The sequence below is a fragment of the Ranitomeya variabilis genome, chromosome 2 (assembly GCF_051348905.1).
Source record: "Ranitomeya variabilis isolate aRanVar5 chromosome 2, aRanVar5.hap1, whole genome shotgun sequence".
Lineage (NCBI taxonomy): Eukaryota > Metazoa > Chordata > Amphibia > Anura > Dendrobatidae > Ranitomeya > Ranitomeya variabilis.
This window is the reverse complement of record NC_135233.1, coordinates 306603375-306627781: the sequence shown is the minus strand read 5'-3', so window position 1 is coordinate 306627781 and position 24407 is coordinate 306603375. Positions and strand designations below refer to the sequence as shown.

At 40.9% G+C, this 24407-nt stretch overlaps 1 protein-coding gene across 2 annotated transcripts in view; it reads right to left on the bottom strand.

The window, feature by feature from the left end:
• The window catches only part of IL1RAPL2 (interleukin 1 receptor accessory protein like 2), a 1069016-nt gene that overhangs the window by 690966 nt on the left and 353643 nt on the right, over positions 1-24407 (bottom strand). The window lies entirely within an intron of this gene.

The following is a 24407-nucleotide window of genomic DNA, read 5'->3' as shown; positions in this document are numbered from 1 at the left end:
CATGAAAAAAGAAAAATCCAAAATAAAATTAATATATTTGGTATGATTTCTGCCTTCCCCAACAACATCAATTCTTCTAGATACACTTGCGCAAAGTTTTTGAAATAACTCAACAGGAGGTTGTTCCAAACATCTTGGAGAGCTAACCACAGATCTTCTATGGATGTACACACGTGGTCAAAATTGTTAGTTGATGACAGAAAAACCCACAATGGTCACAGAAATAACTTGAATCTGACAAAAGTAATAATAAATAAAAAATCTATGAAAATGAACAAATGAAGGTCAGACATTGCTTTTCAACCATGCTTCCACAGAATTTAAAAAAAATAAAACTCATGAAATCGGCCTGGACAGAAATGATGGTACCCCTGACAATAATGTGGCAAAAGGGACATGTTAAATCACGGTGTGTCTACTAACTAGCATCACAGGTGTCTACAATCTTGGAATCAGTGAGTGGGCCTGTATATAGGACTGCAGATACTCACTGTGCTGTTTGGTGACATGGTGTGTATCACACTCAACATGGACCAGAGGAAGCGAAAGAAAGAGTTGTCTCAGGAGATTAGAAAGAAAATTATAGACAAACATGTTAAAGGTAAAAGTTATAAGACCATCTCCAAGCAGTTTGATGTTCCTGTGACTACAGCTGCACATATTATTCAGAAATTTAAGATCCATGGGACTGTAGCCAACCTCCCTGGACGTGGCCGCACAAGGAAAATTGATGACAAATCAAAGAGCTGGATAATACAAATGGTAACAAAAGAGCCCAGAAAAACTGCTAAACAGATTAAAGGTGAACTTCAAGCTCAAGGAATATCAGTGTCAGATTGCACCATCCATCATTCTATGAGCCAAAGTGGACTTCATGGGAGATGACCAAGAAGGACACCATCATAAAAAAGCCAGACTGGAATTTGCTAAACTACATGTTGACAAGCCACAAAGCTTCTGGGAGAATGTCCTATGTCATGATCTCAATGGCAAGAGAACATAGCATCAGCATATATAGAAACTAGCTCTTGGAAGATGGGAACTGAGCTGACCATGAACTAAACCTAACACACAACTAGCAGTGGCCGGGTAGCATGCCTACGTTGATTCTAGATGCCCAGCACCAGCCGGAGGACTAAATAATGCTAGCAGAGGAAAATATCAGTCCTAGCTCACCTCTAGAGAAATACCCCAAAAGGAGACAGAGGCCCCCCACATGTATTGGCGGTGAATTAAGATGAAATAACAAAACGTAGTATGAAAATAGGTTTAGCAAATTTGAGGTCCACTTACTACATAGCAGAAGACAGAAAGAACACTTTCATGGTCAGCTGAAAACCCTATCAAAACACCATCCAGAAATTACTTTAAAACTCTGGCATTAACTCATAACACCAGAGTGGCAATTCCTGTTCACAAGAGCTTTCCAGACACAGTAACGAAACTACAGCTGTGAACTGGAACAAAAATGCAAAAACAAACATGGACAAGAGTCCAACTTATCTAGTAGTTGTCTAGGAGCAGGAACAAGCACAGAGAGGCTTCTGATAACATTGTTGACCGGCAAGCAACTAACAAAGCAGCAAGGTTATATAGCGACTCCCACATCTTGATGGGAACAGGTGAACAGAGAAGATGAAGACACCAGTTCAATTCCACCAGACGCCACCGGGGGAGCCCAGAATCCAAATTCACAACAGTACCCCCCCCCTCAAGGAGGGGGCACCGAACCCTCACCAGAACCACCAGGGCGATCAGGATGGGCCCTATGAAAGGCACGAACCAGATCAGAGGCATGAACATCAGATGCATTCACCCAAGAATTATCCTCCTGGCCGTATCCCTTCCACTTGACCAGATACTGGAGTCTCCGTCTGGAAACACGAGAGTCTAAGATTTTCTCCACAACGTACTCCAACTCACCCTCAACCAACACCGGAGCAGGAGGCTCAACGGAAGGCACAACCGGTACCTCATACCTGCGCAATAATGACCGATGAAAAACGTTATGAATAGAAAAGGATGCAGGGAGGTCCAAACGGAAGGAAACAGGGTTAAGAATCTCCAATATCTTATACGGGCCGATGAACCGAGGCTTAAACTTAGGAGAAGAGACCCTCATAGGGACAAAACGAGAAGACAACCACACCAAATCCCCAACACAAAGCCGAGGACCAACACGACGGTGGCGGTTGGCAAAAAGCTGAGTCTTCTCCTGGGACAACCTCAAATTGTCCACCACCTGCCCCCAGATCTGATGCAATCTCTCCACCACAGCATCCACTCCAGGACAATCCGAAGATTCCACCTGACCAGAGGAAAATCGAGGATGAAACCCCGAATTACAGAAAAACGGGGACACCAAAGTGGCAGAGCTGGCCCGATTATTGAGAGCGAACTCCGCCAATGGCAAAAAAGCAACCCAATCATCCTGGTCAGCAGACACAAAACACCTCAGATATGTCTCCAGGGTCTGATTAATCCGCTCGGTCTGGCCATTCGTCTGAGGATGGAAAGCGGACGAAAAAGATAAATCTATGCCCATCCTAGCACAGAATGCCCGCCAAAATCTAGACACGAATTGAGTCCCTCTGTCAGAAACGATATTCTCAGGAATACCATGCAAACGAACAACATTTTGAAAAAACAGAGGAACCAACTCGGAAGAAGAAGGCAACTTGGGCAGAGGAACCAAATGGACCATCTTAGAGAAACGGTCACACACCACCCAGATGACAGACATCTTCTGAGAAACAGGCAGATCTGAAATAAAATCCATCGAGATGTGCGTCCAAGGCCTCTTAGGAATAGGCAAGGGCAACAATAATCCACTAGCCCGAGAACAACAAGGCTTGGCCCGAGCACAAACGTCACAAGACTGCACAAAGCCTCGCACATCTCGTGACAGGGAAGGCCACCAGAAGGACCTTGCCACCAAATCCCTGGTACCAAAAATGCCAGGATGACCTGCCAACGCAGAAGAATGAACCTCAGAGATTACTATACTGGTCCAATCATCAGGAACAAACAGTTTATCAGGTGGGCAACGATCAGGTCTATCCGCCTGAAACTCCTGCAAGGCCCGCCGCAGGTCTGGAGAAACGGCTGACAATACCACTCCATCCTTAAGGATACCTGTGGGCTCAGAGTTACCAGGCGAGTCAGGCTCAAAACTCCTAGAAAGGGCATCCGCCTTAACATTCTTAGAACCCGGTAGGTATGACACCACAAAATTAAACCGAGAGAAAAATAATGACCAGCGCGCCTGTCTAGGATTCAGGCGCCTGGCGGTCTCAAGATAAATCAAATTTTTGTGGTCCGTCAATACCACCACCTGATGTCTGGCCCCCTCAAGCCAATGGCGCCACTCCTCAAAAGCCCACTTCATGGCCAAAAGCTCCCGATTCCCAACATCATAATTCCGCTCAGCGGGCGAAAATTTACGGGAAAAGAAGGCACAAGGCCTCATCACGGAGCAGTCAGAACTTTTCTGCGACAACACTGCCCCAGCTCCGATCTCAGAAGCGTCGACCTCAACCTGAAAAGGTAGAGCAACATCAGGCTGACGCAACACAGGGGCAGAGGAAAAACGGCGCTTAAGCTCCCAAAAAGCCTCCACAGCATCAGGGGACCAATCAGCAACATCAGCACCCTTCTTAGTCAAATCGGTCAATGGCTTAGCAATATCCGAAAAACCAGCAATAAATCGACGATAAAAGTTAGCAAAGCCCAAAAATTTCTGAAGACTCTTAAGAGAAGAGGGCTGCGTCCAATCACAAATAGCTTGAACCTTGACAGGATCCATTTCAATGGAAGAGGGGGAAAAAATATATCCCAAAAAGGAAATCCTCTGTACCCCAAAAACACACTTAGAACCCTTCACACACAAAGAATTAGACCGCAAAACCTGAAAAACCCTCCTGACTTGCTGGACATGAGAGTCCCAGTCATCCGAAAAAATCAGAATATCATCCAGATACACAATCATAAATTTATCCAAATAATCGCGAAAAATATCATGCATAAAGGACTGGAAAACTGACGGAGCATTTGAAAGACCAAAAGGCATCACTAAATACTCAAAGTGGCCCTCGGGCGTATTAAATGCGGTTTTCCACTCATCCCCCTGCCTGATTCGCACCAAATTATACGCCCCACGAAGGTCAATCTTAGAGAACCACTTGGCCCCCTTTATGCGAGCAAACAAATCAGTCAGCAACGGCAATGGGTATTGATATTTAACAGAGATTTTATTCAAAAGCCGATAATCAATACATGGTCTCAAAGAGCCGTCTTTTTTTGACACAAAGAAAAAACCGGCTCCTAAGGGAGATGACGATGGACGAATATGTCCCTTTTCCAAGGACTCCTTTATATATTCTCGCATAGCAGCATGTTCAGGCACAGACAGATTAAATAAACGACCCTTTGGGTATTTACTACCCGGGATTAAATCTATGGCACAATCGCACTCTCGGTGCGGAGGTAACGAACCAAGCTTGGATTCTTCAAAGACGTCACGATAGTCAGACAGGAACTCAGGAATTTCAGAGGGAATAGATGATGAAATGGAAACCACAGGTACATCCCCATGAGCCCCCTTACATCCCCAGCTCAACACAGACATAGCTCTCCAGTCGAGGACTGGGTTGTGAGATTGCAGCCAAGGCAATCCTAGCACCAAATCATCATGTAGATTATACAGCACCAGAAAGCGAATAATCTCCTGGTGATCCGGATTAATACGCATAGTTACTTGTGTCCAGTATTGTGGTTTATTATTAGCCAATGGGGTGGAGTCAATCCCCTTCAGAGGAATAGGAGTCTCCAAAGGCTCTAAATCATACCCACAGCGTTTGGCAAAGGACCAATCCATAAGACTCAAAGCGGCGCCAGAGTCGACATAGGCGTCCGTGGTAATAGATGACAAAGAGCAAATCAGGGTCACAGATAGAATAAACTTAGACGGTGAGGTGCAAATGGAAACAGATTTACCAAGCTTTTTAGTGCGTTTAGAGCATGCTGATATAACATGAGTAGAATCACCACAATAGAAACACAACCCATTTTTCCGTCTAAAATTCTGCCGCTCGCTTCGGGACAGAATTCTATCACACTGCATACTCTCTGGCGACTTCTCAGTGGACACCGCCAGATGGTGCACTGGTTTGCGCTCCCGCAAACGCCTATCGATCTGAATAGCCATTGTCATGGACTCATTCAGACCCGCAGGCACAGGGAACCCCACCATAACATCCTTAATGGCATCAGAGAGACCCTCTCTGAAAGTCGCCGCCAGGGCGCACTCATTCCACTGAGTAAGCACAGACCATTTACGGAATCTTTGGCAGTAAATTTCCGCTTCATCTTGCCCCTGAGATAGGGACATCAAAGTTTTTTCTGCCTGAAGCTCCAAATGAGGTTCGTCATAAAGCAACCCCAAGGCCAGAAAAAACGCATCCACATTGAGCAACGCAGGATCCCCTGGTGTCAATGAAAAAGCCCAGTCTTGAGGGTCGCCCCGGAGCAAGGAAATCACAATCCTGACCTGCTGTGCAGGGTCTCCGGCAGAGCGAGATTTCAGGGACAAAAAGAATTTGCAATTATTTCGAAAATTCTGAAACCCAGATCTATTCCCCGAGAAAAATTCCGGCAAAGGAATTCTCGGCTCAGATACAGGTGCATGACAAACAAAATCTTGCAAATTTTGTACCTTCGTGGCGAGATTATTCAAACCTGCAGTTACACTCTGAAGATCCATTACAAACAGGTGGACACAGAGCCATTCAAGGGTTAAGAGGAGGTAAGAAGCAGCTAGACAGCAATTAAGGGCTAGGCAGCAAAACTCTGAAGGGAAAAAAAAAAAAAAATTTCCCTTAAACACTTCTCTATCTCCTGCTTCAGCCCAAACAATCAACACTTTGTTGGCCGGTCAAACTGTCATGATCTCAATGGCAAGAGAACATAGCATCAGCATATATAGAAACTAGCTCTTGGAAGATGGGAACTGAGCTGACCATGAACTAAACCTAACACACAACTAGCAGTGGCCGGGTAGCATGCCTACGTTGATTCTAGATGCCCAGCACCAGCCGGAGGACTAAATAATGCTAGCAGAGGAAAATATCAGTCCTAGCTCACCTCTAGAGAAATACCCCAAAAGGAGACAGAGGCCCCCCACATGTATTGGCGGTGAATTAAGATGAAATAACAAAACGTAGTATGAAAATAGGTTTAGCAAATTTGAGGTCCACTTACTACATAGCAGAAGACAGAAAGAACACTTTCATGGTCAGCTGAAAACCCTATCAAAACACCATCCAGAAATTACTTTAAAACTCTGGCATTAACTCATAACACCAGAGTGGCAATTCCTGTTCACAAGAGCTTTCCAGACACAGTAACGAAACTACAGCTGTGAACTGGAACAAAAATGCAAAAACAAACATGGACAAGAGTCCAACTTATCTAGTAGTTGTCTAGGAGCAGGAACAAGCACAGAGAGGCTTCTGATAACATTGTTGACCGGCAAGCAACTAACAAAGCAGCAAGGTTATATAGCGACTCCCACATCTTGATGGGAACAGGTGAACAGAGAAGATGAAGACACCAGTTCAATTCCACCAGACGCCACCGGGGGAGCCCAGAATCCAAATTCACAACAGTCCTATGACAGATGAGACAAAAATTGAACTTTTTGGCAAGGCACATCAGCTCTATGTTCACAGGTGGAAAAATTAAGCATATCAAGAAAAGAACACTGTCCCTACTGTGAAGCATAGAGGCGGCTCTGTTATGTTCTGGGGCTGCTTTGCTGCATCTGGCACAGGGTGCCTAGAATCTGTGCAGAGTACAATGAAATCTCAAGACTATTAAGGAATTCTAGAGAGAAATGTGCTGCCCACTGTCAGAAAGTTTGGTCTCAGTCACAGGTCATGGGTCTTGCAACAGGATAATGACCCAAAACACACAGCTAAAAACACCCAAGAATGGCTAAGAGGAAAACACTGGACTGAAGTGGCTTTTTATGAACCCTGACCTAAATTCTATTGAGCATCTTTGGAAAGAGCCGAAACATGCCACCTGGAAAAGGCAACCTTCAAATACGAGACAACTGGAGCAGTTTGCTCTTGAGGAATGGGCCAAAATACCTGTTGAGAGGTGCAGAAGTCTCATTGACAGTTACAGGATTCATTTGATTGCAGTGATTGCCTCAAAAAGTTGTGCAACAAAATATTAAGTTAAGGGTACCATGATTTCTGTTCAGGCTTATTTCATGAGTTTTTTTTTTTTTTTTTAATGCTGTGGAAGCATGGTTGAAAAGCAAAGTCTGACTTTCCTTTTTGTATTTTCATAGATTTTTTATTTATTATTACTTTTGTCAGATTCAAGTTATTACTGTGACCATTGTGGGTTTTTTTTGTCATTAAACAAGGGGTACCAACAATTTTGACCACGTGTGTAGATTTAAGCAGATCCTTCTATCTCTTCAGGCATTTCCAGTCAAACTCAATGCTTCATTCCAAGTTCATTGGAGATCATATCAGCACTTCCAGGTTAACCCTAAAACCACCTAATCCCAGAACCTCAGCAGACCATGACAGCTTCTCTGTTTCACTGCTGCCTGCAGACCCTCATTATTGTACCATGCTACTGGAAACAAACCACTTTCTGTAGCAGCCAAATCCTTTGGCCATTTTTCTGCACTCTAGCTCATATGTTTTCATGATTAGTGGAGTCACTTGGCCTTATTTCCATGTAGAAGCTATAGTTTTTGGCCACAATTCTTCCATGAAGACCACTGCTAGCCAGACTTCTCTGAACAGTAGATGGGTGTTGCTGCTGGGTTTCACTGATTGCCGTCAGCTCTGCGTTGATGGCACTGCTGGACATCTTCTCATCTTGAAGGAAAACGTGTTGTGTCTTTCAGATGCTGCACTTTTTTTTGACCAACTACCACATCTAAGGTCCTTAGAGTTGCCCATTTCTTGGTGTCCTTATTGCAGAGAAAAAACAGGCAGCTTCCTATACATATACACATTGGTGGCTAGGAGCAATTTTTCCCAAACCAAACAGCTCTTTTATACATTAGGTCAATCTATATGCACAGTGCCCTTTTTATATGTGTCTAAATATTTATGCTGAAAATAATGATTTATTGATTTACTAATAAGATTTCAAAAACAAATTGGAGGCAAATATTTAGGATTTGAATGTGTACGGGACACAAAAACATGAACATTTTCAAACTAACACTTCCGAGGTGGAATTACTCTGCACATCCCATTATCATATGCCATATATTTTAACAGGGCATGTTTGCGATCAATATTAATTGGAGCTCAAATGAACCAAGGATAGATGAAGCAATTAATAGAGAGATTATACACTTGAATGAAACGTCTGACTTTTCTAATATTAGGTATTTTAGGCAAAGGCAATGCAGGTTACAACTAGCAATGTGAGCATGCTATATTCATACATGCAACCAAGGGAAAGCAAAGAGTGGCCTTCTCAAGGTAACACAGATCCTAACAGATGGACAAGTCCTGCAAGATTCCATGGGGCTCCTTCAGCCAATTTGAACATCTCAGAGGAAAGTCAGCTTTACACCTGATGCATCTGTGCGAGAAGACCCCCTGCCTTTAAAATGACTTTTCTAACTGTTATTGGAAACAACAACATTAAGATAATGGCCAGAGTGACAGTCAGAAATTCACCGGGGATGCAAAATAAATGAAATCAATTAGTATCATAAATACAGGCTAAGTTGCCCGCATCTCACAAATAAAACATTGACTGCACCAACACGGTCAGAGTAAGTAACAGCCAGAGAGAGGAATCAAAGCTCCACAAGCTCCAATAAGATCTATGAGATAAAGCAGACCAAGTGGCACTGCCAGCATGCAAGAAATAAATAGATGCGGAAAAGTCAAGCTACACATTTCCTGCAGCTTTAGGTGAAAATCTACGTCACGTTTTAGGATAGATCGCCATTTGAGTCTTTTTGATATCTGCATAAGGAATCGCTCCCTAAGAACACGCCTGTTAACAGAATGAATCATTTTAAGGTCAGCTGTCATTCCTCTAGAATTAGTCCCTAAACAGATCATACAGCAGATGGAAAAGGCCAATCTGACATGACTCTTTGGCTTAATTATAGCAATACTAAGGCAACATATGGACTTTGCAAGTGCTGCCAAGTAATGTGAACTGACGATAGTTATATAGCGGATCACAGTTTAACATCTTTTGTCTTCACACAGAGTATGTTTCTAGGAACAGTTAATAAAATGAGTATGGAAAACAATTTTATAATGAGCAAGCTTTTGGTAGGAGTATGACTATGAGAACCCAAGAATAATAATATTATTTATATAGCACCAACATATTCCGGAGCGCTTTACATTATAGAGGGGACAGACAATAGGCATTACAGCATAACAATAAACACTGATCAAAATAGATACCAGGAGGAATGAGGGACCTGCTCGCAAGCTTACAAACTATGAGGAAAAGGGGAGACACGAGAGGTGGATGGTAACAATTGCTTTAGTTATTTGGACCAACCATAGTGTAAGGCTCGGGTGTTCATGTAATGCTGCATGAACCAGTTAACTGCCTAAGTATGTAGCAGTACAGACACAGAGGGCTATTAACTGCATAACGTGTATGAGAACATGATGCGAGGAACCTGATTTTGGTTTAAGTTTTTTGAATGGGCAACACAGGGATAGTTAGGTTAATGCATTGAGGTGGTAGGCCAGTCTGAACAAATACATTTTTAGGGCACGCTTAAAACTGTGGGGATTAATCCTATTAACCTGGGTAGTGGATTCCAAAGAATTGGTGCAGCATGTGAAAAGTCTTGGAGATGGGAGTGGAAGGTTCTGATTATTGAGGATGCTAACCTCAGGTCATTAGCAGAATGGAGAGCATGCGTAGGGTGGTAGACTGAGACCAGAGAGGAGATGTAGGGTGGTGCTGAGCCATGGAGTGCTTTGTGGATGAGGGTAATAATTTTGTACTGGATTCTAGAGTGGATAGATAACCAGTGTAATGACTGGCACAAGGTAGAGGCATCGGTATAACTATTGGTGAGGAATATGATCCTGGCTGCAGCAATCAGGACAGATTGGAGAGGGGAGGGTTTGGTAAGAGGGAGGCCAATTAGTAGAGAGTTACAATAGTCCAGACGAGAATGAATAAGAGAAACAGTAAGAGTTTTTGCAGAGTTGAAAGTAAGAAAAGGTCGAATTCTAGAAATGTTTTTGAGATGCAGATAAGAAGAGCGAGCCAGTGATCGGATGTGGGTGGTGAATGAAAGCTCAGAATCAAGTATTATTATTATTATTATTTATTTATATAGCACCATTGATTCCATGGTGCTGTACATGAGAAGGGGTTACATACAGGTTACAGATATCACTTACAGTAAACAAACTAACAATGACAGACTGATACAGAGGGGCGAGGACCCTGCCCTTGCGGGCTTACATTCTACAGGATTATGGGGAAGGAGACAGTAGGTTGGGGGTTGCAGGAGCTCCAGTGTTGGTGAGGCGGTAGCTTCGGTAGTGATGAGGAGGCAGCGGGGTCAGTGCAGGCTGTAGGCTTTCCTAAAGAGATGAGTTTTCAGGTTCCGTCTGAAGGATCCGACTGTGGATGATAGTCGGACGTGTTGGGGCAGAGAGTTCCAGAGGATGGGGGAAGTATGACCCCAAGGCAGCGGGCATGTTGCTTGGGGTGATGGTGGAACCACACACAGAGATGGCAATGTCAGGCAAAGGTAGGCAAAAATAAACTTGGCACTCAAATTGATGAAAGATGAGGAAATTTAATGTATTTTGCATCCAGACAAAAACAGAAGAAATAACTGAACGTTTTCGGTCACACATTGGACCTTCATCAGAGTATCTTGCTGAATGCGGTTTAAGGAGGCAAGATTAAATGTGGCTAAATTGAATGTAGAGCACCATAAACAGCGACTGCTGTCTCTGTGGTAGAGTACTGGATGCTGCGTGGGGAATCAGAATTCAGTTCAGCATGTCCTTTATAGGTAATTACTATTGCTGTGACCAAGTGCTTGTTTGCTGTATATGTAGATCAGATTATGTGCAGCGCGTCCTCCTGTCCAGCTCCCGGGACCTCCACACACGCAGTACTTTGAAGCAGAGACCATGGTGGCCTCACATGGATGCGCTGCACATAATCTTATCTACATATACAGCAACTGTGAATTACTTACGCTTTATAACAATAATAACTCTTCCAAGTGGAGATGAGCAGATCATGCTAAATTTTAATCCTCCTGTTTGTGTGTTTTTACCTAGGTATTTCGATTTGCAGAGAAGTTATTCTCCATGAATAAAGCATCCCTTATTATACTCTGGGCTCAGGGCATAATAAACATAATATGTAAGAAATAAAAAGAATCCTTATACTTAGCTCTTACATCTCCGGCCCCTTCACTTCCAAATTGTCAGATGTCTGGTCCTCATTGCATCTTCTGATCCCCACCTCAAGAGCACAAAAGGTCACAAAATCATGACATCATGAAGTTGATTAAGGCCTGGCATGTGCATGCGCAGAAGCAACTCAGATTTCAGCATGGGCTAAAGGGATCAGAAGATGCAATGAGGACCAAACGAGGGACAGTGAGTAGCGGAGGGGACAGTGAGTAGCAGAGGTGACGGTGAGTAGCGGAGGGGACCGTGAGTAGCGGAGGGGACGGTGAGTAGCAGAGGGGACGGTGAGTAGTGGAGGGGACAGTGAGTAGCGGAGGGGACAATGAGTAGCAGAGGGGACAGTGAGTAGCGGAGGGGACAGTGAGTAGCGGAGGGGACAGTGAGTAGTGGTGGAGACAGTGAGTAGCGGAGGGGACAGTGAGTAGCAGAGGGGATGGTGAGTAGCGGAGGGGATGGTGAGTAACGCAGGGGCCTTAGAGGTGAGTGGTAAGGTGAGTAAAAGTATGTTTTATATTTTTTCTAACCTTTTGCTTGTCTTTTATGGTTCAGAAAAATTGTGGACACTGGCGGTATGCTGAATTTGCACAAAAAAATCCTCATTTTGCCAGAATGTAAATTTGCTCATCTCTATTTCCCAAATTATAGACAATTCAAGGGTGTGTACCTATTATAATTCACAGAGACATTGTTTTGTGAAATTAAACCCAAGTACCTCTTGAAGCTTAGACATACAAAATAAAAAGTAGCATATTCTAACAATATAATTTTTATATCGGCTCTGGATCTCCAGGGCATTACAAGCTACATGCGTATTGCTTGGTAGCATGAAAGCATCTTATACTGTATTGCAGCAAAAAGGTGCATTATTCAGATGTGAAAAGTGATAATTTCACATGAACTGGTTTACTTGTGTGATGAGATCTTCATATCAAAGTATATTTTACTTTCAATGGATTAGCTTGTGGAGCTGTTTAACAAGGGTTCTACTCAACGTAAGTATCATCGTTAAATTCTTATGGGGGAATGCACAAAATAATGAGATCGTTGTAACAGCTCATGGATCACTGACACAAAGAAACGGGAAGAGGGTGACCATTTGAAAACTTGTTTATTAGACAGTGTGAGGATGGATACTATATGTCTACAACTGCTACACTTTACAAGATGATTCGTACAATATTACAACCACCGCCAAAAATGAAACACAACTGAAAACACAATGGGGGAGGTTTACCAAAAATTGTATATATGCATTGGAACACATTTATTATAAATGTCAGACACTTTGTGCAACACTCAATTAGCAGTATTTCTTAGTAGGAAAAATGAAGGACTTAAAATATGACAACTTTTGCCAAATTTATACAAAATATTGACACAAATCAACTAACCAATCAGTGGTGTACAAATTAGGAAAAGTAGTTAGCAAGATGCACCAAATTTATCCTACAGTGATAAACCGGTCCATTTTCAGACCTCCTGGCCTAAAATTATACTGTCTTAATATACAGCAAGATAAGAATATTTTCCCCAGTATAAATAATGTCAAGGCATTCATAAAGTTTGTTACACATGAAGTACAATATAAGACTGCAATAGCTAACTTTAGGTGAGAATAGCGGACGGGACTCCACAGACTAGTGATTAGGTCTGCACCCAGATGAGGAGTGACATTGCATCCCAACGAGATGCAATAAATTGTGATATGTAAGGGACAACTTTGATAAAGGCTAAGTTTTATTAGTATCCAACCGCTATAGCTGTTACAACTTTAAAGGGGTTGTCCACTACTAGGACAACCTCTTCTTAAACTAAATATTCGGCCCTGATATATTAATAAAGCCTATACTCTCCTTCCACGCCAGCTATGTTCTAGCAGTGTCAGCACTCGCGGTCCTGGGCCTGTGATGCGGTGGAATTACACATGATGCCTGGCGCCAACCTTTGGACAAACTGAACATGTAGAGGAAGACCAGGCTGCAGCTGATCCCTGGCTTCCTCTTCATGTTCAGTTTGTCAGAAGGCAGACACTGTGAAGCCAGTGCTGATTAGGCACCGGGGTCACATGTCACAACAGCGCATCCCAGCACCGGGAAGAGCGAGTGAAGTCACTGCGGAAACGGCACCGGCACGGGATGCGAGCATAGGCTTTATTGTTTTATCGTGGCCGAACATTTAGTTTGATTCTTTTAGTTCTAATCAAGATATGAAAAATGTTATTTTTTAAACCATGTCACACAAATAACTGATGTCATTTTCTGATGACAGCTTCCCTTTAAACGGGCAACTCTCATGGCTCGTGTACCATATTTTCAGTTGAAGTGCAATCCGACAAAACATCTGATCACACTCGGACCAATGTTATTATGTGGCACAGACTCAGTTTTTTTATCAGATCAGATGAGTCAGAGGAAAAAAATAGTATTATGCCAGAGTTGGATCCAATTATTGGATCGCATTCGGCCATGCAAGTCAATGAATCAGTGGAAAACACTGAACTGTGCTCAGATGACATCTGAGTCCCATTTTCATGGATTTACAGAGAGGAGCAGATTGAGAAATGTATTTTTCCCATCTTCTCATCTGGAAAAGTAGGAACACACTGACCACACTTTGACACAAAGTTTGATCAGAGTGTCATTAGCATAAATCAACTAAATTTTTCCGAACGAGACAATACACACTTGTGTGATCCTAGCCTTAGAAACCATGTTGTGTAAATGTATAGGCTGTGCCTGTTATTACAGGTTATATATTCAACTGAATTTATTATATACAGTTCTTATACTACATATGTATACTATCTTATAACCTTAGACGCAGTTCAACATATAGTTTTTGAATATATAATTTAATTTGTAAATGCAAATGAAGTAGCTGAAAGAACCATTTTCTGTCACCTGAGCTGAAGCTCATTGACACACACATTTGTCAATTAGTTTTTTGTCTTGCAGACACAAAGTCAACCCAGAACAATTTATGGAAACCATTTATATTTTCCCTCTATTTTTTTAATTGGATGTTCCTATATTGTGGCACTAATTAAATAATGAAATGAATACTGTTGAGGAAAGTATATTCTGATAGGTTATTTACTCAAATTGGTGACATAGTTTTGAAAGCCATTTACTTTTACTATCTCATGTTATTACGAAATGCTGCTTCCATTAAATAAGAATTGCAAAGTTGGCAGCTTGCAAACTGCACATCAGAATATGTGGGAGGGTGGCTGATGGAAGCATATTAATAACTATAATACAATGGAAGGTTTAGACTGGGAAATGTCAGACTGATGATTTTATACAGATTTACAATGATCAGTAAAATGTATCTTGGTTTATTTGTAAAAGAAGATGAAAAAAATCAGTGTAAAAGTGGCAGATTTAAGAAACAGACATCAAACATAATAAGCCGGTATATTTGCATTTAATGAGAGGATACATGAGAAGGCATCAAGGTTCCATCCATAGAAGTCTAAATACATTGGATAAGAGAATCCAGAACAGCAGAACTGTTAGATAAGACACAACTTTTAATGATCAATATGATAAAAACATCTTCAAATCTTCCGAATAGCTAAAAAGACCTCTCAACATTTACATGTTTCGGTTCTTTATTAAAACATACTCCTAACTAAATTACAAATTATTTACCTGGACTAAAATACACACCCAATAATGAGATAGGGCTGAAATTCTCCCTACAAATGTCTTACATATATGAGGTATATATGTATGACTCTGTCACGAAGATACCGCAACAGAGAGAGGCGGAGAGATCGGGGAGTCTGGTTTCACGAACTCATACACTGGTTAGAAGTATTTCACCATCTTACTAAACAGTGAAGATATTTTCTTTGCTGGTAGTGCAAGGGTTAATCTGTTCAGTTGAAGATCCTGGAGCTTTTCTGCTTGGATTGTCTCAGCTGTCCAGTGTTGGCCACTCCTCTCTGCGGTGGTCGGCGCTCATAGCAAGTGAGTAATTCTGTTACATACAGGCGATCTGATCATCGCCTGTATATAGCAAAGGTGATCTAGTCTCCCATGGAGACTAATAAAGCATGAAAAAAGTAAAAAAAATAAAAAAAAGTTTAATACAAAAATAAAAAAATTATAAAAGTTCAAATCATCCCCTTTTTGCTCCATAAAAAAAACTATTAATAAAATCAAACATACACATGTTTGGTATTGTCATGTTCAGAATTGCCCCATTTATCAATAAAAAAAAATTAACCTGATTGGCAAATGGTGTAGCAAGAAAAAAGTCAAAACGCCAGAATTAGGTTTTTTTTGGTCGCCGCAACATTTTACTAAAATGTAATAACGGGCGATCAAAAGATCGTATCTTCACCAAAATTGCATTATTAAAAACGACAGCTCAGAGCGCAAAAAATAAGCCCTCACCCAACTGCAGATCATGAAAAATGGAGACGTACAGGTATCAGAAAATGGCACAATTTTTTTTCTTTTTTTTATTAGCAAAGTTTGGAAGTTTTTTTCACCACTTAGACAAAAAATAACCTAGATATGTTTGGTGTCTATGAACTTGTAATGACCTGGAGAATCATAATGGCAGGTCAGTTTTAGCATTTAGTGAACATAGTAAAAAAAGCAAAACAAAAAACAATTGTGGAATTTCACTTTTTTTGCAATTGCACCGCTGTTATGACCCCAATGGCGAGGGTCTCAGAGGAACGTGGAAGTCTGCAGAATACAAAAATCCAGCTCATAGGGCAGTGGTAACTGGGTTGACCATATATCTACTCCTAACGCCAACACTAGAAGTAGCCGGGGATCATTCCTACGTTGATTCTAGATGACACGCGCCAGCCGGAGAATCTAGCTACCCCTAGTAGAGGAAAACAAAGACCTTTCTTGCCTCCAGAGAAGGGGACCCCAAAGCTGGATAGAAGCCCCCCACAAATAATGACGGTGAGGTAAGAGGAAATGACAAACACAGAAATGAACCAGGTTTAGCACAGAGAGGCCCGCTTACTGATAGCAGAATAAAGAAAGGTACCTTATATGGTCAACAAAAACCCTATCAAAATCCACACTGGAAATTCAAGAACCCCCGAACCGTCTAACGGTCCGGGGGGAGAACACCAGCCCCCTAGAGCTTCCAGCAAAGGTCAGGATATAGATTTGGAACAAGCTGGACAAAAATACAAAACCAAAACAAATAGCAAAAAGCAAAAGGCAGACTTAGCTGATATAACTGGAACCAGGATCAGTAGACAAGAGCACAGCAGACTAGCTCTGATAACTACGTTGCCAGGCATTGAACTGAAGGTCCAGGGAGCTTATATAGCAACACCCCTAACTAACGACCCAGGTGCGGATAAAAGGAATGACAGAAAAACCAGAGTCAAAAAACTAGTAACCACTAGAGGGAGCAAAAAGCAAATTCACAACACACCGCACTTTGAATTTTTTCCCCGTTTTCCAGTACACGATATGCTAAAACCAATGGTGTTGTTCAAAAGTACAACTCGTCCTGCAAAATAACAAGAACTCACATGGCCTTTTTGACAAAAAATTAAAAAAGTTATGGCTCTGGGAAGAAGGGGAACAAAAAATGAAAATGCAAAACCAAAAATACCTCCGATTGACAAAGTGTTTCTTGACAACGCAGAGGGTTAATTAAAATAACTTTTGCCTATTCTCTTTATACTCTCATCTTAATTTTTAATTGTTAAACTCATTTTTAATTAATACAACGCCATGCCGGTAATTGTTTCCTACATAAAGAATCAACCTTCCTTTTAGTAATTAATTTGATTCTTAAGTTGGAATGATAAATTAGAAATCTTTTCATTTAGGAGGAACCTGTATTCATAGCAGCTCCCTAGTTCATTTCTTAGATTATGGAGTTATAAAGGTGATGATGATACTTGAAGACAGAGTATAAGATATAATTTAAGAATCGCACAACAAATAACCGAGGATCAAACTTGTGAAATTGTAAAACTAGTGGAATGTAGAAGAGGTCATAAAGTGACAACTCTCTGAACACCTTTATTTCTGAATGTCTATACTCGACAGATTACCTGCTCAAAACTCCTTTCTTCTCCCCTTTATCTCAGTATAAACTTCTATCTTCGACCATGAGTGCACCTGACCCTTACCTTTTACTGCAGATGCCAAGAGCAGTTTGTGTTAGATAGGGGTCAATTACAAAAAGAGGAAAAAGTGGGTAAGTGTCGGATTTGTAAGTCAAGAGACGGACAGCTTTATTCCAGAAGACACACACTGTGAGGAATGTCAGAAATCTCATCTTCACTTTAACTGCAGGGTAACCAATTATTGGCAACACTTACTGAACTCTGGGAACTGTTTTACATGCACCACTGCTACTGACATCTTTAGACAATCTGATCATCAACAACTATGCCTTCCACAGCCTTCAGCTAGCATGCAGAAACTTCGTGAGAGTTAGCTCAGGGCAATTATTGCTAAAGGTTCATTATCCAGAAGACTAGGCTTTTTAACCTCTTCCATGCCTCAAGGATGAATGTCAAGTGCTATTACTGATTTTTCTGGTAATCTAAGGGAAGAAATCATTACATTTTAAAGAAAGTAATTACAAATGCAAATGTTAAAGGTATAGAAGATAGAGAGTGAATTTTCAACAAATACTCAGTATCTGAATGTTCCCAGTTACAAGACATTTTTGCCTAGAGAATAAGGCAAGATGAAACTATGGGCAGCAAAGGAATCTCTTCTGTACATATTACATCCAAGGGTTTACAAGCAAACTAACGTTTGTCAAAGGCCATAGGCTGTAAAAGGCTACCTCGGACAAACTTGACGTTAGCCACTCTGTTCAGCTGATTTCGGAGTACAGCAGGATTTACTATTTTCACGACTGTACAGGAATTTGGTCTTACAATAGGGTTCACTAGATTGCTTCTATTGAAGGGCTGCTGGCTTGTGGAGCATATCAGAGAGAAGAGAAGTCAAGATTGACTGGTCAGAACCAGGAGGGCAGTCAAGATATAAAATCAAAAGACAAAAGAATGGTCAAGAAACATGGTGTGGTAAGACAACAAGAAATCAAACAAGCAAACAGGAGCAGGTAACTCAGGGACTGAACCAAAGAAGGACAAGAACAGGCAGTGAGAGTCAGAGGTTCAGAGGTTTAAATAAAAGACAGCCCCACCCAGGGACCATAGAATGTAGCCAGCAATTAACTCCGTTGCTGCTCCCTGATGAGCAGCCCTAAAAGTATTTAAAAAGGACTGCTGTGTTTCTGCCCTGCGACACCAGCATCAAAGCTGCATCACTTCCTATTGACTGAAATGGAAACAGAGGGGACAGGTAAGGGCCTGAATGCTAAACAAACAGTAAAATAAATATATTAAGGGATTTTTCATTTATAAAGGTGACCCCTCCCCATGCAGGACCCCAATCTATTGAATGGTCACTGTACTTTCAGAAAACATGATTTCATTTGATAATGTGCTATTTAGAAAGTCTGAAAATCATTTTATTTAAAATTGTGTAGCCTTACCTCCAAAAATTCACTTTCAAATACTGGCCTCCTTTCTAAGATGCTTGTTTTTATGCTGGGAAGTGAGAAAAAAGACGTTCCACCACATATAGTAATGGCAGAATGTAGACAAAGAGGAACCACGCAATCAAAAATAGTGAATGGCAATCTCCAGATTATTAGAAGGAAAGCTCATAGACATATAAGACACGTATGTGCACCAACTTCCTCTTGTTCATTGACAGGTCATTGGTGTCAGTGACACATGTGCAGTAGATACTCAAAGCCATTTCCACAAGTGGGAAATAACTACGCAAGCATGGTGGAAAAAGACTGAGTGGAGAATTCATGATGCATAAACATGACATAATGGAGTCAATGACCAGAGGAAGGAGGACACCAAGTAGGAAATACTGAATGTATCCGAGGCGCCATAAGTGTATTTTCGCAACTATATGATTGTGCTTCATTAAAAATTCCACCTGTCCAATCAACTCAAAGGGCAGAGATATCCGTCTTGGTTTGTTCTGCTGTAAGGCATGTAAAAGATAAATACACTATTATAAATTCATAAATGTTTCTAATTATTTACTCTTGTTTTGTCTTAGGGATAATTATTTGGATTTTTTTTTTTAAATGACAGCCATTAAATTACTGAACACAAAATTTGTCCTTAAAATAGCAGGACAGGTTATATAGTTCCTTTGTCTCTGCCCCGTCTGGCCATTAGTGAATAGGAATGTCTGAATTGGTGTCCTACAACCTCTAATGGCTGTTATTTAAAAAAAAAATTACATCCAGCCAGTGCGCTCAACACAACTGTCCCTGATGGACAATCCGAACCATAATAGTATAGTGAACCACACACAGGTGCTTCTAAAAAAAATTAGAATATCATCAAAAAGTTAATTTATTTCAATTCTTCAATACAAAAGTGAAACTCATATATTATATAGAGTCATTACAAGCAGAGTGATCTATTTTAAGTGTTTAGTTCTGTTAATGTTGATGATTATGGCTTACAGCCAATGAAAACCCAAAAGTTATCTTAGTAACTTGGCTTTTTGTATTGAAGAACTGAAATTAATTAACTTTTTGATGATATTCTAATTTTGTGAGAAACGCCTGTATTTGTTAGCTAGCAATATATAGCATGTATTCTCATTACAAAAAGAGAGGGATGTTAGCTACGAGAGCCACTTGAGCATGTATTAGGAAAGAATACTAAGAGTAACTGGCACAAAATTAGTGAACCACTGAGCAATACACTGAAGTGGGTTACAAATTAATAATTATTAAGCACAGCTTTCGATCCATCAAATAACTTGTTCTTGTATGTCGCAAGAGGGTCTAAAGGGCAGTCCTCTACATAACAGTGGGGTTCAAGTAACGCTCAAGTACTTTTTAGTTAAGAGGGTAGGGGTTAGACTTTATTTTCAACAATCTGATATTCTGTATCTCTAAAATTAATGTTTAAAGGGATATCTTGGAAATAAAGACAACTGCAAATTAAGAAAGTGCATTATTACAGTTAAATTTAGAAATACTTTTAATCATTTATTTAGACTCATCTTGTCTTGGTGGCATTAGGATTGTTAACATGACTGCCATCACATAACTGAACACAAAACCAGTCCTAAACATAGCAGGATGGGTTACATCTCCTACCTTCTCTGCCCATTAGCTATAAAGAAGGACAAGAGATTAAAGGGAACCTGTCACCCCCCCAGGCGTTTTTAACTAAAAGAGCCACCTTGTGCAGCACTAATGCTGCATTCTGTCAAGGTGGCTCTTTTAGTTCGGGTGCCTGCCAATGCTGAAATAATCACTTTTATAATGTGCCCCTCATACCTGAATTTGTCAGGGAGGCATGTCTTTTCCCCCTGAAAAAAATGCCTCCCAGCCATCACTCAGGGCCTCCGGGTGCCACCTCCATTTCCTTCATAAGTTCGAAGGGCAGTGCAAACTGCGCGTGCCCGAAAAAAACTTACAGCGCAGGTGCCGGGGACGTTCAGGAAGGAAATGGAGGTGGCACACGGAGGCTCTGAGTGACGGCTGGGATGTGTTTGTGTCAGGCGGGAAAAGACATGCCCCCCTACAAATTCAGTTATGAGGGTCACATTATAAAAGCGATTATTTCAGCGTTTGCAGGGACCCGAACTAAAAGAGCCACCTTGACAGAATGCAGCATTAGTGCTGCATAAGGTGGCTCTTTTAGTTAAAAACGCCTGGGGAAAGTGACAGGTTCCTTTTAACAGGAGGGAGTGACTGGTTATCAAAGCGGACCTAACTTCTCAATTACAGTGGATATAAAAAATCTACACACCCCAGTTATCCCCTTCACCCCGAAAGCCTGTTTGCACCTTCCTGACCAGGCCAATTTTTACAATTCTACCACTGTCAATAAATTATGAGGTCATAACTCTTGAACACTTCAATGGACCCCACTGATTATGAGATTGTTGAGATTGTGTTCTTGTGACATATTGTACTTTATGATAGTGCTAAAATTTCTTTGATATGGCTTGTGCTTATTTGTGAAAAAAATGGAAATTTGGAGAAAATTTCGCAATTTTCAAAATTTTTATTTTGATTCCCTTAAATCAGTGTCAAATCGCGCAAAATAGTCAATAAATAACATTTCCCGCATATCTACTTTACATTTTATGTTAGGAAGGTTAAAAGTTGACCAATGATTTCTCATTTTTACAACCAAATCTGCAAAACCATTTTAATTTTTTAGAGACCACCTAACATTTGAAGTAACTTTGAGGGGACACCATTCTAAAAACTGCACCCCTCAAAGTAGTCAAAACCAAATTCAAGAAGTTTATTAACCCTTCAGGTGCTTCAAATGATTTTTGGGAGTGTGGAAGAAAAAATAAACATTTACATTTCTTTCACAAACATTTTCCTTTAGACCTATTTTTTTTTTACTTTTGCAAGGGTAACAGGAGAAAATGGACCATACAATTTGTTGTGCAAATTCTCCTGAGTATGCAATACCCCATATGTGGGGGAAATCTACTGTTTGGGCACAAGGCAGGGCTTGGAAGGGAAGGAGCATTTGACTTTTTGAATGCAAAATTTGTTGGAATAATTAGCGGATGCCATGCTGTGTTTGGAGAGCCCCTGATCTGCATAAACAGTGGAAAACCCTTAGAAATGACACCATTTTGGAAATGAGACCCCTTTGGGAACTTATCTAGATGAGTATTGAACACCCTGAACCCACAGGTGCTTCACAAAAGTTTATAACGTAGAGCCGTGAAAAAAAAAAATCTAATTTTTCCCACAAAAATCTTTTTTAGCTACAAATTTTGTATTTTCACAAAAGGAGAAAATGGACCCCAAAGAATGTTGTGCGATTTCTGCTGTGTTCACAGACACTCCATGTGTGGCCGAAAACTACTTTCGAGGCACAGTGCAAAGCTCAGATTTTGCTGCAATTGTTTGACGGTGCAATGTTACATTTGCAGAGTCCCTGAGGTGCCAGAACAGCAGAACCCCCACAATTGACCCAATTTTACCAATTAAACCTCTCATTGAATTCATCTAGGGGTGCAATGATTATATGGATACCACAGGTGTGTCACAGACTGTTATACCATTGGCCACCAAGATTGTGTGTTAACCCCAAATTTTACATTTTCATACTGGGAAATGGGTAAAAATGGAACCAAAATTTGTCCCACAATTTCTGCTGAAGGTAGAAATACCCCATATGTGTCTGTATAGTACTACTTAGTCATACGAAGAGACTCGGGAGGGACATAGGACTGTTTGCCTCCTGGAGCACAGATTTTCCTAGACTAGTATGTGGATTCTATATAAAGAGCCCCTATGTTCTAGAAAAGCAGAATCCCCCCTCAAGTGACCCCATTTTGGAAATTATAACCCTTTTGTAATTTGTCTACAGATGTGGTGACAATTTTGACTCAATGGGTGTTTTCCAGAAACAGGCAGCAGTAGGATGTTGCTGAGTGAAAATTGCAAGTGATCAATATGCTGTAGTGACCAGTACGTTATGCCCAGCTTATGGATCTGGAGACATGCACCCGACTCTCATCCCTACTGCCAAACATGTGGGCGCTAAATGTGGTTTAGGCACACTGGGGCTCAGAAGTTAGGGGGACATTTGGATTTGGGAGCAGAGCATTTGCCGAATTTCTTTTGGGGGCAAGGAGCCATTCAGCTTTTCCAGAGCCATTGTGCCACCAGTAACATGGAAGTCCCCTTTATTTCCGTTAACAGATGCAGCTGCACAGGTTACACCAATTATTGATCTGCCCCTGGAACAATGTATCACCTAAAGTATTCACTGGTATTTACCAAGTTCCCACTAGATCTATGATGGACTCTTTGCATTTATACTGTATGTCATTTTAGGATATGTTTGTCCAATATAAAATGTTCACTGCAACACAGGGGATAAAATTTACCACTGACCCGATACAGCTTTATAGTCATATGGAGCAAATTAAGTGCATGACAGTGAAAAAAAATCTAAAGGCTCTCTGGCCTCTAGCTAAACACAGATTTTCCCCAGCTACACAGGAGTAAATCATGTGCCAACACATAACATAGATCGTCCATACCATATCTCATTTCATTACCGTAATTATGACTGCAGCGACTCCTATAGCCCTTAACACAGCCCGTTTTCCAGACCGCAAGCACACAAATCCCAGAATACAGCTCCTTTAAAGAGGCTGCACAGCTCATAGCTAGCAAGGCTCATTTTACAGCCCTTTGTATGGACGGCCCTGGATGGGGTGGAGTTGACTTTGTTTGGTTTTTACTTTCCAAATATTTCACATTTATAACATTTCAACTGTTCCAAAAACATCATAATTTTACACATTAAATTACATTGTTAAACTGTTCAAATTAAAAGTTTCACTGCCACAGTATGTACATAGATCAGCATAAATGAGTACAGCCCCTTTGAAATATAAGATTTGGATCAATATCTCACTGAACAAGAACAAATTCCAAAACGTTGACATGACTGAGTTTTATGGAACATTTTTTATCTCATAATATGAAAGTAAGTTTAATAAAAGAACTTTCACTACAAAATCTTCAGTTTTACGCAAATGATTTGATGCAAAACTGAATGCAACTCCACATCAAATTCTATTACATCTAGTATCTTGTTCTTAAGAACTTCATGATAGTCAAGGACAGCACCAAGTCTTCTAGACATGTAATGAACAAGCTCGCGGCAAACGGCAACATTTATCTTTTCCCATTCCTCAAGAAAGACCTCCTTTAGAACCTGGATACTGGATGGAGAGTGATGCTCAACTTCTCTTCAAAATTCCTCATAGGTGTTGTCTTCAGATCAGGGGACATACTTGGTTACTGAATAACTTTCACCCTGTTCTTTTCAGAAATGCAACAGATGTGTGTTTTGAATCATTGTCATTTTGGTAAAGGGCATGT